Here is a 15,236-nt window from a genome sequence, read left to right on the forward strand (position 1 = left end):
GGTTCCTTCCCCTAGAGCAGTTCTCTTTGGGGAGGGAGAAGGGGAGGGAGAGAGAAATGCTGTCCCTACAGACAGAGAAACTCATTTGCATCCCCTCTTTAGGAAAATGAGTTTCCCAACTCTGAGACTTGTGGATTTCAGTAGGCAAATCACTTTTACTGATGATGTGGATTTAAATGGTTTCACCCAGTTGTTTCATTCCTTCCTCCCACTGCCCGATTACTACAGAAACCTTTTATTTTTTCTTTCTCACCCACAGTCCCTCTTTACTGAGCACTTACTCTGTGCCAGGCACTGTGCTAAACGCCTTCTTGAGTTATTTCATTTCACAACAATAATGAGTGAGTTATCTCGTATATCCTCTACAACCTAGTGGAATAGATATAACTGTTATCCCTGTGTTACAGCAAGGAAACCAAAGCACAGAGAAGAAAAAAAGTAAAAGCACAGGTCTGTCTGATTCCAACATGCTTTCAGCATGATTGGGGTCGAGAACCCTTTCTGAGATCATCCTGCAAGCGTCCAGCTGACCAGGCTGGGCAGGTAACCTGTTCAGGAGTTCAGTCCCTCCTTCCTGGAGTCTGACGTCTCACCACCCTCACCCTTGAGAAGCAGGTTCAGAGCTTCATTCAGAAATCACTGGTTACCTTTCCCGAAGCATCAGTAGGGTTGCCTGACAAGTAAGACTCCACTAAACTTGCCAAGCTGAGTAAGAGAACCTTCTCTCCTCACCTAGCCTGCCTCTGCCCCCTCACCTTGATGTTGACCCATGGCCTCTTCTTCACCCACAGCACTGCCTGGCACACAGTGGGTACTTGCTCTAGGCCTCCAGAGTCTATGGCCTGGGCTTCCAACACAGCCTCCTTCTCGGATCTGGGCCAAGCTCCTTAGCATGGCAGCCGAGGCTCTTTGTGAACTCAGCTATTCTCGGACTTTGAACTATGGCTCTCTCCATGCCTTGGCTTATGTAGTGCCCTCCACCCTCAGCAGAGCCCCCTTTAAGGATGCTACAACCCATCCATGCCCCCAAGCAAAATTAAGCGCTCTCTCGCTCTCTCCTGGATTCTCCCAGGTACCTCTGGAACATTGGAAAGAGGTCAGTCCTAGCACTTACTGCGTTGTCTTTCTTTTTATCAGGAGACTGTGAGCTCCTGGAGATGATGGGGGAAGTTGGCTTAATTAACACCTAACACAGTGCCCAGCCATTAGAACTTTCCATCATTCCAGCTTTGGATTAAATGTCACATCATCTCTTGGAGAGGCTGTCTCCAGTCTTTCCATCTCAATGAGATCTTCTCCTATACCTCACACTTTACCATCCTAGTACCCAGTGGGTCTTTAGCTCTCAGATAGACCCTATGCTTTGGGGTTTGACTCTTTTGTCAGACACTGGAGTTCAGATCCTCGCTTAGTAATTTGTTAGCTATGGGACCTTGGGCAAACTGTCTCATTTCTTCAAGCCTCTGTTTCCTCATCTGTAAAATGAGGCTAATGATGGGACCTTGTAGGAGAGTCTCCAAGATTACATAATATTTGTAATGCGCTTAGCACAGTGCCTGCATTCAAGGTGGCTTTGTGTTTGGCTTTTCATTTGTTACTCCCTTTAGAATGTCTGCATTGCAAAGGAAGAACAATGATTTTGCCTTTTTCACTGTTGATTTTCCAAGGCTTGACAGCATCTGACACAGAGCAAAATCAATAAACATTAGTGGACTTGCATGATGAAGGAGGAGAGAGCCAGAGCCCCCAGGAACCTCCTCTGCAGCCTAGAGCCCTCTGTCGCTGAGGGGCAGTAGCTAAGCCCCAGGACTCAGGTCAGCTTGCCTGCATCTGAATCCTTGCTCTGCCACTTATCAGCTTTGCAACCCATGGCCAGTTGTTAACCTACGTCTTTGATTCCTTATCTGTACACATGGATAGTAATAACTGCCTCTTAAGTTTGCTGTGAAAATAACACTAATAAAATAATAGTATATCATGATCGTACAATAATATTAAGGTAATGGGCTATGACTGTTATGTAATTGTCAATAACTATTCCTCAACATTTCATAAATAATTCTGTTTTACCACGGTATGGTAATCTCTCTCTCTCTTTCTCCCCTTACTAATGTGAGCTCCTTGAGGGTAGGATCTGTGTCTGCTTCATTCTTGTGTATCCTGTACCTAGCTTTGGTGATAGATACCAGTAAATTTCTCTTTAATACCTTATGTTTTTCAATATATAACCCTCTCAATGACCTTCAAGGTAACCAGGGTGGGCATTATTATCCTCTATTTAAAGACACAAGACTCTGAAGGACAAAGAGATTAAGTGCACTACTGAGATCACAGGACCACTTTAGTGACCCGGCCGACTTTCTGAGCACTGATGGGCCACCAGGAGGCTGTTGGGAAGCTCTTTCCCTCTTCAATCGCAGGAAGCGGAGAGGGGTTCTGTGTTGCCAGTGCTATTCACATATGAACAAGTAGCCACCACTCCCTGCCGGAGGAGTTCCAGGGGCGGCACAGCCTGGGCACCCACCTCACCCCGGAGACAATCCAGGAGATACGCCAAGATCCGTCCGCTCATCCCCACCCCACCACTGCAGCCCTGAGTCCTCACCCAAACCCAGGTAGCTCCAGGCTTTAGCAGGTGGCTACTTCCCCCTCATCTGCCATCGTGTGGATCCATCTCCCACATGCTGGAGTCAAGCCAGTTAAAACTCCTCACCTTCTGTGTGGGTCTGGTTCTCTTTGAGTTCTACACCTACCTTCATAAACCCTCATCTCTATGCTTCCTCTTCCCTGTGTCCTCATGACCAGAGAGGGGTTCAATTCAGTTCATTTCTACCAATATCTATTCAATAATCACAAGTCCCACTTGTAGGGTGCTTCATCATTTAAAAATAACCTTCACATTCATTTTAATTCCCGTGCCAGGAACAGTGTGCTGGGGACTGTGGGAGGTAAGACATGCCCTACTCTCAAAACACTCAGAACCTCTAGGGGAAAAGAGAAGTATGCAATTACCTTAATGCTATAACAGTACTACTACTACTAGTTAGCTACCATTTATTAAGCTTACCATACACCAAACACTGTAACAAACTCATTTACGCATCACCATATCCTGTGAGATAAATGTTGTCAAATATAACTATGAACACTACCAGAGCTGAAAAACAGAAACACTTCAGAAACAAATTTAGCTGGTCTCCCAGAGCAGAATTGAAAGGGTGGGTGATAATGGCAAAAAGAAGTGAGTTCATCACATAGTCAAGACTCTGAGTTCAAGTCTCTGGTCACCTCATGAGCTGAATCATTGGATTATACACTCTTACTTTGTTATTACAATGGTGCAGGTCACAAATCCGGGACACTGTTTTCAATGAGGTTTGAGACAGATTGCATCGAATCCCTGGTGGGTCCAGAGTCACACGGCAGGCAAATTTGTATGTGCATACCCTAAGCTTGGCAATGGTTTTCAAGTTTGTTTCCTATGTCCATTTCACAGAAACGGAGACTGAGGCTCAGACAGTAAATCACTTTTTCAAGTGATTTTTTAGTAGAAGAAATAGCATTCTACCTCAGGTATCTAATCCCAAATATATACATTCATTCACTCTAAATAAAAATAAAAGTATATACTGTAGAAGCACAGAGAAAGGAGTAATTAATTCCAATTGAGGAGAGAAGGTTTCATAAAGAAGGCAGCATCTGAGCTGAGCCTTAAGGCACGAGGAGAATTTCCCCAAGTGGGGAAACAGGGAGGGACATCCCATGTAGAAGATTGGCAGCCAGGCCTGAACACAGAAGGTCTGCAGTATGTTAGGGAGAAAGAGTGGTGTGGTCGTGTGTCATGGGGCAGGTAATGTCCTGACCATTCTCTACTGAGAAATGGGCAGGTTGGACTCGATCATATTAGTCGTAATTAATAAGGGTACAGCCCTTTGGAATTGACAGTGTGCTTCCACATCCATGATGACATTCAGTTGCATAGAGACATTGTCATCATCCTCATTTTGCAGAGGAGGAAACCAACACCCAGCCAGCTGAAGAAATTTGCTTATTGTCATTCAGTTAGAAAATGGTGGAGCCAGAAATTGGTTTCCAAATTTCACGACCCGTGCTGCCCTTCCTACCAAATTGTCTTAAAATTATAACTGTTGAGTACATGTAGCAAGCCAGACTTTTGTCCTAGAATTCTGGGCTGCATCTGTTACACAAAGGCATGTTGCTCACCTTCAGGTCAAGAAGCCATCTCATCTCAGTGTGTGTCTGCCCAGAGTTGATGAATTCTAGGGTCTCACTGGAGGGTGTTGGCCTGGAGGTAGAAATGAGTGGGCCAAGGGGCTGACATGGTCTCACCTGCTTGGCCTTACTGGAAGGGAGTTGAAAAGATCCTTTTGGTCCTCTCCACTCCCCTCCCCAGGACACAATATTTAGGACTATCTCCCCACCTTTGAGACACTTCTTTGGATTCCTGTAAGGTAGAGAGGTGGGGCCCTCTTGGGACCAGACAATTGCTTTGAGAAAAGTGTGAAGATTCCGTGTGGTTCATGTAGGTAGAGTCTTGCTCTGTGACCATTGGAAACTCACTTATCTTCTCCAAACCTCAATTTCCTATCTATAAAACCAGCAGGGGGAGAGGTGGGCTAATACCTACAGAGAAGCAATATAGCTAGAGCTGAAGAGCATGGGCTGCAAAGCCAGACTGCCAGGGCCCAAACCTTGCCTCTGCTAGCTCTCAGCCTTGGCCAGTTTACTTAACCTCATTGTGCCTCAGTTTCCTTTACTGTAAAAGGGGGATAAAAATCATACTCTTTACCTCTGAGGGCCATTGTAAGGACTAAATACTTAACACATGTAAAGCATTTCGAACAATCTTTTAAAGAGCTGTTCTCAAGTACTAATAGAAATAATAGCCAACGTTTGTATCATGTTACAGAGTCTAAGACCTTTCCACAGGTCCTTTCCTTGCCTCTCAAGGCACTCTCTGGGAGGCAGTGGTCATCACCCTTCTTTCTCATAGTTGAGATAACTGAGATGCAGGGAGGCCAAATGACTTTTCCAAGATCATGCAGCCTGTGAAAGACTAAAAAGGGACGTAGGCCCAGGATTTCTCCCTCCTGCAGAGATGGTATATCACAGAACGGTAGACCCAGATTTACATCCTGATAAGTTTTTCTTTCTCCCCCTCCTCCTCTCTCTCCATCTCCCTCTCTCTCTCCCCAGTCCTGAGAATGTCCACTTAATCTAAGGCTTTATTTCCTCAACTATAAAATGGGGATGATACAACCTACCACCTACGATTATTCGCTTCTCTTCTCCTCATGTCATCAAATCCCAGGAAAAGGGGATCTAAGTGGTCCACAGACCAGCAGCATCAACATCACCTGGAGCTTATTAGAAATGCAGAACCTCAGACCTATTGAATCAGAACCTGTATTTTAGCAAGACCCTGGGTGATTTGTATGTGCATTATAGTTTGAGAAACATTGAGCTAAAGGATGTGTTTAGTAAACTGTAAAGTCAGGTGCACTGTGTTAGCAGTGACTTGGTAGAGATAAGTAGCAGTGTGCCTACACACTCTCAGTATTTCTACCCATCCAGTCATTGCTGGCCATTTGCTCATGAGTAATAAGTGGATAAGAAAGTGATGGAAGAGAGGCATTTCCCTGATGAAGTAGGTTGGTTCTTGAGGAACATATTTACACAAGATATACTTATATTAAAAATTATTTGTTGCTTACCTGAAATTCCCATTTAACTGGGTGCTCTATATTTTATTTGACAATTCTATTCCTAAATGGACTCAGGTTTGTTTTGATCACATTGCGCAGCTTGCAGGATCTTAGTTCCCTGACCAGGGATTGAACCCGGGCCCCAGGCAGTGAAACACAGCGTCCTACTGGACCGCCACTGTACCAGTGGACCGCCACTGGACCGCCAGGGAATTCCCTGCACCCACTTTTTATTTAAATGCTAAGTCCCTGAAGTTTGGAGCCAGCTGTTGGGTCCTCTCAAGACCTAACTTGTGGCAGGGAAGGGAACCATATTAATATTTGTCCCACTTCGTTGAGCACCTGCCACTTCACAGCTCCTTTACTTAGACAATTATTGCCTCAGTCTGGAGCCTTGCACCTCCAAGTACGGTCAGGGACCGACAGCCTTGCTTGTTAGAAATGCAGTTTCTCAGGCCCCACTCTGGACTGACAGAGTCACCTACAGGTGATTCATATGTACATCAAAGTTCAAGCAGTACTGGGTGAGGCAACTCCAGGTAAGGAATAACTAGTCCAAGACTCTTTTTTAAAAAAAATAATAAAAATAGACTTTTTTTAAAGCAGTTTTAGGTTTACAGAAAAATTGAACAGAAAGTAGAGTTCTCACATACCTCTTCCCCCCTCTACAGAGTTTCCCCTATTATTAATATTTAATTAATTAAACAAAGAGGTCATTAGACAGAGGTGGTTTTCTAATGCTGTGGCTGCCTGCTTAAGCAAACCCAAACCTAACCTATAAATGCCTCAAGGCTAAGAGCTAGGAACCTGAAGACAACCAATCACAAATGGCCAACTAGGCTTCCCCAAATAAGGCAACTGCTAAAGCTAGAGCTAATTAATGATTCCTTTGCTTTGCTTCTGCATCTTCTCCACTAAAGTCTAGGACCTCTCTACCCCCCTACTCCTGTTGTTGGAGCCCTCTTAACCATTTCCGGTTTGGCGCTGCCCTATTGGAATGGATGTTTGCTCAAATAAACTTACACATTTTAACATGCTTTAGTTTATCTTCTAACATTAACATCTTACCTTAGTGTGGTACATTCGTTACAATCGATGAACCAATAATACAATATTTTAAATCCAAACCCATAGTTTATATTAGGGTTCACTCTTTATTTTGTATATCCTGTGGGTTTTGACAAATACACAATGTTATGTATTGGCTGTTACAATATCACACAGAATAGTTTCACTGCCCTAAAATTCCCCTGTACTCCACCTATTCATCTCTCCCTCCTTCCCCCTGAAGCCTGGCAAACACTGATCTTTTTACCATCAAATACCCTTTTGATTTGCTAGAAAAGTAATAAAAACTCTTTTGTAAAGAAAAGAGTGTTTTTCAAAAATGAAACTGATACAGAGGTTAAATGACTTGTTCAAGGTCACCAAACTAGTAAGTGCAGGAGCTGGGTTTCCAACCCAAGTCTGTCTAACTCCAAATCTCTGTTCAATATGGCCAAGCCCTTTCTTACTAGGAGTGGAGACATTTGAACGTCTGTGCTGTAGGATAGGTCCAGAGGTCTTGGTGACTATTACCCCCTGTGGATAGTGTGTACATGTAGTGATAGTGGTGTAGCGGGTGGGCAGGCAGGCAGACAGGAAATATCTGGCCTATGGAGGTTCCCAAGAATTTCTAATATGTACTATAGTGGGAGCTGCAGCTGAATTTCCAGACTGGATCTCCCCACACCCGCTGCTTCTGCACCCCACTCAAGCCAGTTATGATTTACAAATGGGAACTTAGAAATGCTAATGGCCCCGACTGGGCTCACTAATTACTCCTCGATCAACTGCTAATGGGTGTTAGCTGCCCGCCCGGGGTGGCTGATAGGGCTCCAGCCAGCCAAGGTTAAAGGGAAGCTGGTTGTCAACGTGTCACTGGCCTTGAAAATAGAAGGAGGCCATGGGGTGTGTGAAAAGTGTCTTCTTTTCACTTTCTTCCTCTGTCTTTTTGTCTGGATGTTTGGTCCTGGTCATGAGGGACTGGGAAGCAAAGGTATCTGGAGGATGTAAGAACCAGGAAAAGCCAGGAGTGAGTGGTTTGAAAGCAGAGGAGATCAGACAGACAACAAATGATTATTGAATGTGTACAAATGTCAGGTATTGTGCTGAGTGCTTTCTTCCTGATGCTGTCAAGGTCAAGGTTTTGGAGGGAGAAAAAGGAAGTGAGGACAAGCTGAATGTGTAGGGAAGTGACTCTGAGGAACATGAATGAGAGAAGTCATGAATCAGAGGCACCTGAAGGTTGGCAAGAAAAAAGAGAAAGAAAACTAACATTTACAGAGCATTTTAAAAAAATATTTGTTAAATTAATAGTCTAAAATCAAATGCTCTCCATGTGAGATATTTTAACGATAATAGCTGTCATGAATTGTATACCTATGACGTGCCCGGCATGTGCTGACCCCCACAATGACCATCGTCAATAGAGGTTTACTATACCTACTTTACAGATGCAGAAATTAGGATTCACAGAGGTTAAGGGTCATACCCGTGGTCACATTGCTAGTATGCACCTCTGCTATTTTCCTGATTGCAAAGCTTAAAATTTTTAACAGCTTTATTGAGATATCAGTGTCATATAAAAAGTATATATATTTAAGATGTACAACTTGATATTTTGATATATGTATATATTGTGGAATGATCACCACAAAACAGTTAACATATTTATTATTTTACATAGTTACCATTTGTGTGTGTATGTGTTAAGAAGATTTAATTTAAGATTTATCCTCTTAGCAAATTTTGAGTATATGCCACAGTGCTGTTAACTATCATCACTATGTGTACATTAGATCTCCAGAACTTACTCATCTTAGATAACTAAAACTTTGTACCCTTTGACTAGCATCATCCCATCTCCTCCTCCCCCAGCTCCTGGCAACCACTGACCTACTCTCTGTTTCTATGAGTGTGACTGTTTTAGATTCAACATATAAGATCATGCAGTTTCTCTTTCTGTGTCTTGCTTATTTCGCTTAGCATATTTTGCTTAACATAATGCCCTTCAGCTCCAATCATGTTGTTGCAAATGGCAAGATTTCCTTCTTTAAGGCTGAGTAATATTCCAGTGTGTGTATATATACACACACACACACACACACACACACACACATACACACACACACACACTTTATTTTCTTTATCCATTCATCTATCGAAGGACATTTAGTTTGTTTCTATGCTTGACTGCTGTGAATAATGCTGCAATGAACATGGAAATGCAGATATCTCTTTATGATACAGTTTTTGATTCCTCAGGGTATATACCCAGAAGTGGGATTGCTGGATCATATGGTAGTTCTATTTTTAATTTTTTTGAGAAATCTCCATATGTTTTCCACGATGGCTGCACCAATTACCATACTCACCAACAGACACAAGAGTTCCTTTTTCTTCACATCTTTCCCAACACTTGTTATCTTTTGTCTCTTTTATAACAGCTATTCTAACAGGTGTGAGGTGATATCCCATTGAGGTTTTGATGTGCAGTTCCCTGATGATTAGAAATGTTGAACACCTTTTCTCATACCTGTTGGCCATTTGAATTTCTTCTAAGAAGTGTATTTAGGTCCTTTGCCCATTTTTAAATCAGGTTATTTGTATTTCTGGCAATGAGTTGTAGGAGCTCCTTAGGTATTTTGGATATTAACACTTTATTGGATGTGTGATTTGCAAATATTTTTTCACATTCCATAGGTTGTCTTTTCATTTTGTGTGTTGATTGTTTCTATTTCATTTGATATAGTCCCACTTCTCTATTTTTGCTTGTTGCCTGTGCTTTTGGCATCATTATTTTTAAAAATTTTGCCAATATCAATGTCAATAAGGTTTTTCCTTGTTTTTTTTTCTAGGAACTTTAAGGTTTCAAGTCTTATGTTTAAGACTTTAATCCATTTTGTGTTGATTTCTGTGTATGGTGAGAAATAGGGGGCCAATTTCTTTCTTTTGCATGTGGATATCCAGTTTTCCCAGCACCATTTTTTGAAGAGTCTATCCTTTCCCCATTGTTGAAGATCTTGGCACCCTTGTTGAAGATCAGTTGACTGTAAATGCATGAGCTTATTTCTGGGTTCTCTATTCTGTTTAATTGGTCTATATTTCTATTTTTATGCCAGCACCATACTCTTTTGATTGCTACAGCTTTGAAATATAATTTGAAGTCAGGAAGTATGATGCATCCAGCTTTGTTCCTCTTGCTCAAGATTGCATGTGTGTATGCGTGTTTGTGTGTGTGTGGGGTGTTTGTGTGTAGAATTGTTAGGGTTTTCTATGTGTATGATCATGTCATTTGCAAACAGAGATAAGTTTACTGCTTCCCTTCTGATTGGATGGCTTTTATTTCTTTTTCTTGCCTGATTGTTCTGGCTAGGACTTCCAGTACTCTGTCGAATAGCAATGGTGAGAGTGGACATCTTTGCCTTGTTCCAGATCTTAAAGGAAAGTTTTCAGTTTTTCCCCATTGATTAGGACGTTAGCTGTGAGTTTTTCATAAATGGCCTTTATTATGTTGGGGTAAGAGGTTAAAACTTAGAAAAACAAGGGTGAGAGCTTATGAAGCTGAAACTTAGATTGTGAGAAGGGGTCATACCTGGCTTATGATGGCGTTTCTGAGCTTGAAGGAGGGGTTCCATTGGCTGGGGACCCAGATCTCTGGGTTGGCTGGTATCACTGAAGGGGCACAGTGAGGTTGGTTCTATGAATGTTGCTGCAATGTGGATTTAACTGTTGCTCCTAACAGGAACTCCTGCTGCCAGGGTAAAGAAGCATCGCTCAGTAACACAGACAGGAACGCCAAGGAGATAGAAAGTAAACAGGAAGGAGCAGTCCCCTCTCACCCCACCAGCTGTGCAGTCTCCCTCTTTCACCCCTATTGGCAGAGTTTAATAGGTCACCAGCTAGCCAAGCCTAAAATGTGGTTTGCAAACTCCTAGCCCCAGTACCTCAAAGTACACATTGTGGTGTAGTGAAAAGTATCTGAAATTTAGCATCCAGAGACCTGGACTACTGCAAAAACTAACTGGTTTCCCTGTTTTCGCTCTCAGCTCCCTCTAATGCATTCTTACTGCCAGTCCCCTTGCAGTAAGGGGGGGTCCTCTGGTTAAGTTATGGCCGATGGAGTCTGTGAGGAAGGGATGTGTGAATTTTTTAATTCATTTCGTTAAAAGGAAGCTGCTTCCCCTGCATTTCTTCTTGCCTACTTCCCACATACTGGAACATGGGGCATGGCTGTGGTGAAAAACTACAACCATGGGATGAGAGCAGCACCCTAGGGAGTGACTGGGCACCAAGAGAAAAGAGAACTGAGTCCTTGAATGACCTTGAGAGGCAGAGCCACCATAGTTCACTGGACTGCCTTTTACCTTGTTTAAGTGACTGTAGTTGTCCTAGTGAAGTGGCAGAAGCAATGGCCTAACTAGAAACATCTAGTATTAAATGGTTTGTGGAGCTATTGGAAGGACTGAATAAATAGAATTTAGATTGAGCTTTTAGAAATGAGCCCAAAGTCCTGGGCAAGGCAGAGATCTATCTCTTCCTGGACCTTCTATGGAATGGAAGCTTTGGTTCCAAAACTACTCCAGAGTTACTAGGACCAGGAAGAGCCACGTTATGCCTGCTACAGTCCCCGCCAACAGAATGAACCCCTGGTGCCCTGGCTCTTGACCCCCACAAAATAAGCAACCCAGCTCTGGGCCCTCCACCAAGGATGCTACCAAAAAACCAAACATCCTCACAGCTAAGCTTGCCCCAGAAGCAGCAGAGTCAGCAGAAGCTGGTCCCCTCACTTCTGCTTTCCAGAATTCATGTTCATGCATCTGATTGGCCAAACCTAAATCACATCCAAAGCTCAGCTGCAGGGGAGTCTAGGACATGTATGTTTTACCTTTCTAGCTCCCACATTATAGCAATATCTACTAGAAGGAGGATGAAATGGATATGGAGTGCTAATCTACCCTATCTGGCAAAGTAGATTTATCATATCCTGAGAGTCATTCAACAAAGTTTCTCTACTGAGCATTTATTAAGTGCCATGGTCATAGTTGAATATGACACAGCCCTTACCCTCAAAGAGTTTTCCTGTCCAATTTACAGCACAGTGTGCAAAGTTCTATGAGGAAAGCCTGGAGTCCCAAGGGATGGCAGAGCAGAGCTACTTAACCAGGTCTTATGTGTATAGGAAAGAAGAGGGGGCACTGCTCAGGGAGGGCTTGGGCAGGTGATGCTGGAGCCTTGTCCTGAAGGAAATGTTGCCACAGCTTTCTGGCTGAGAACTTAGACTCTGGGATGAGACTGTGTTGAATCCCACTCGACCACTCACTAACTAAAACCCTGAGTAAGTTCACCTGCAGGCCTGAATATAAGGCAATGTTTGTTCCTTCTACCCCATCCCTCCCCCCAAAAAATGATCTCTCACAAAAGAGGGGGTGTCTTCATCTGTTTGGGTTTCTATAACTAAATAACACAGACTAGGTAGCTTGTAAACAACAGAAATTTATTCCCACAGTTCTGGAGGCTGGAAGTCTGAGACCAGAGTACAAGCATGGTCACAGAAGGGCCCTCTATTAGGTGGCAAACTTCTCTTTGTGTCCTCATGTGATTGAAGGGGGGAGGAAGCTCTGTGGCTTCTCTTTTATGAGGGCACTAATCCCACTCATAAGGAGTCCACCCTCATGACCTAAGCCTCCCCAAAAGCCCAATTTCTTAATACCATCACGTTGGGCATTAGGATTTCAACAAGTGAGTTTGGGGCGGGGGGGACACATTCAGACCATAGCAGGGAGTAACTTTGTATTCAACTCCTTATATCAGTAGAATTCAGTGCTTTAATTTGAACAAGATATGATATTAACTTGCAATAATATTACTTAATTTGATATATGATGCCTTTGAAAGAAGAAAGCGCTCACCCAGGATCACACAACTAGAGATTACTGGAGGCAGAACTGACCCTTCCTGCATCGCTCACCTCTTAGTTACTAACCACACCACTCTTCTTGCCTAGTGGCTTCTCCCTTGTGCTCATTTCCTGCACTGAACCTCATTTCTGGACAGTACTTCTGATGTTTGGGACTCCGCCTTTCTTGTGTATTTTTGGCTCAGCCTGTACCTTTGGCTTCCCAAGGTATCGCCAAAGGTCTCAGACAAGGACTCCTTGGCTCCAGACATGTGGCACTGGGGAGGCCTTCCTGTGATCTGGTCCCTCTGCTGGTTGGAGCTGGACTCAGACTTTTCTTGAGTCAGATATACCCCAGTCTAAGCAGGACAGGAATAAAGACGCAGACATAGAGAATGGACTTGAGGTCACAGGGAGGGGGAAGGGGAGGCTGGGACGAAGTTAGAAAGTGGCATGTGCTTATATATACTACCAAATGTAAAATAGATAGCTAGTGGGAAGCAGCCGCATAGCACAGGGAGATCAGCTCCGTGCTTGTGACCACCTAGAGGGGTGGGATAGGGAGGGTGGGAGGGAGACACAAGAGGGAGGAGATATGAGGATACATGCATACATATAGCTGATTCACTTTGTTATACATCAGAAAGCAACACAACATTGTAAAGCAATTATACTCCAATAAAGATGTTAAAAAAAAAAAAAGATATACCCCAGTCTGAGGATGACTTCAGATCCATAGGGGCAGCCAGCACTGTAGACCCAGGCTTTCTTCCTCTAGACATGCCAACAGCCTGTGATGATTTCCTCTGGGTAAGTGTGTACAAGGAGCTGAATTCAAATTCTGAACAGCTTGGCTGGTTAATATCCATATAAGCACTGAATACTCAATCAGAGGTGATTCCCTTCTTTGTAACACAGCAGCCAGCACTTGACTCATTCCATCACCTGTACAGATGGGAACCAATAACTACGGGATTCCTGGATATTTCCCCTGCCCCTGAGTTTCCAGAGATGCTCTGATGTCACTGGCCCTGCTTGTTTTCCTACTGTTACTTGTTCTTAAATCCACCTTGGGCTTTCTTTCAAACACTATTAGAATATGATTTGGGGCCCAGTCCAGGTCTGGTGGACCTAATTGCTAGACTGCAGTGCTTTATCTTACCCAGAAGTATTGAGCTATATTAAGAGATTTGATATTCATCTTCCATGTTGCCCTGAGACCTAGAATGCATTCCCTTATAAAGTACAGAAAAATAAGCTGAGGTTCTAGGAAGACCACAAGCTGGAGAGGCAACCCAAAGGCATGAAAATAGTCCTGGTCTAGGAGTTTAAAGATAGGAGCTAAAGCCCTAGTTCTGGTACTGAGGAGCTGTGTGAACTTTAACAAATAATTCCTGTTACCCCTCCTGTTGCCTCAGTGATCAAAGTCCTGGAAGTTGGCTACACTAGATCAAATGTTAATGTGTATAGGAATCACCTACGAATCTGTTAAAATGCAGAGTTTGATTCAGCAGGCCCAGGGTTAATCTGAGATTCTGCATTTCTAAAAAGCTCAAGTGAAGCTGATGCTGCTGGACCGGGGACCACGGTTGGAGTAAGAATCTGTTTCAAAAGTTCCCTCCAGCTCCTGTGCTCTAAAAACATCACACTCTTTTTAGTGACAAGAATAACGTTTCTGAGGGGTTTAAGTGTATTCTTACATACACATTTGTTAAATTACATATATGATACAGATGGTTAAAAAAATTCAAACAATACAGAAACATAAAAACATAGGGTGTGGAAGTACCCTGGTAATCGACCCCCAAGAGAGAACCATTGTTAATGGTGTAATTAAAGTATTTAAGAATATGACCACCGCCAAAAGTCATGCTCAGCTGTCCTGATTATGGACAGGACCTTTTTTTGAAAGGATCTGAAGTTTCTCCTTCAGCTCAAAATCATTGCAGCCCCTCAGTGTGCTAGGTGACGAGGTAGTGAGTTTGGGCTTATTACGTGGAGGAGCAGATTTCTTTGTGTTGCATTCTCAGATGGGGATTTAGAGTCTATGGTGACTTCAGAAAGGGATCTTCACAGAGCTAAGGAGAGAGAATGAAAACACAGAGTGCTGGAAATTTGATCACCTGGGGCTTTCCAAATAGGGGCTTTCTCCTCCTTAATTTCTCTGTGGGGACATTGCCCAGATATCAGGAGGAAAGTTTGGCGGATGTTTTCCCTGAAAAATGCCCTGTGACATCAAAGAGTGATCTAATGGAACCAAGAAAGACGAGAATTTCTTCAGCAATGGACTTAGGACCAACTGGTCCTGGCTACCTAGAGCAGAACCCTCCTAGTCCAGGGCACCCACGAGAGAGGAAGGTTTTACCTTCTGCCACCTCAAGCACACAAATGAGCCGGCCAAAGGCAAACTCTGGCTTTGCCACTGTTTGAAGAGCAGACCCCTGAGACAAAGATTCCCTGAGTGCCCTCAGGACTGCATTCAAAATATTCAAGATAGCTGGGTACCTCTCTCCTTCTCCCCCGGTGCCTTCCTCTCCGCCCATTCTCCAGGAGGGAGGCTTGATGCACTT

The 15,236-nt window shown here is 43.5% G+C and overlaps 1 protein-coding gene and 1 long non-coding RNA gene across 5 annotated transcripts in view; one reads left to right on the plus strand and one right to left on the minus strand.

Annotated features, from left to right (window-relative positions):
* The window catches only part of LOC309613141 (uncharacterized protein), a 241,430-nt gene that overhangs the window by 192,046 nt on the left and 34,148 nt on the right, over positions 1-15,236 (plus strand). The gene's annotated exons all lie outside the window — the stretch shown is intronic.
* The window catches only part of LOC309613417, a 49,739-nt gene that overhangs the window by 26,674 nt on the left and 7,829 nt on the right, over positions 1-15,236 (minus strand). Inside the window, exons 2-4 of one of the 3 annotated variants that reach the window (XR_014235714.1) lie at positions 13,376-13,611; positions 12,739-13,025; positions 10,363-10,518 (exon numbers count right to left, since the gene is read on the minus strand). This is a non-coding gene — a long non-coding RNA (uncharacterized lncRNA). Of the gene's footprint in view, positions 1-10,362; positions 10,519-12,738; positions 13,612-15,236 lie in introns of all 3 variants that reach the window. The other 2 variants (XR_014235713.1, XR_014235715.1) reach the window with 2 other exon arrangements.

This window comes from Balaenoptera borealis (genome assembly GCF_965194805.1).
Source record: "Balaenoptera borealis genome assembly, chromosome: 1".
NCBI classification, from domain to species: domain Eukaryota; kingdom Metazoa; phylum Chordata; class Mammalia; order Artiodactyla; family Balaenopteridae; genus Balaenoptera; species Balaenoptera borealis.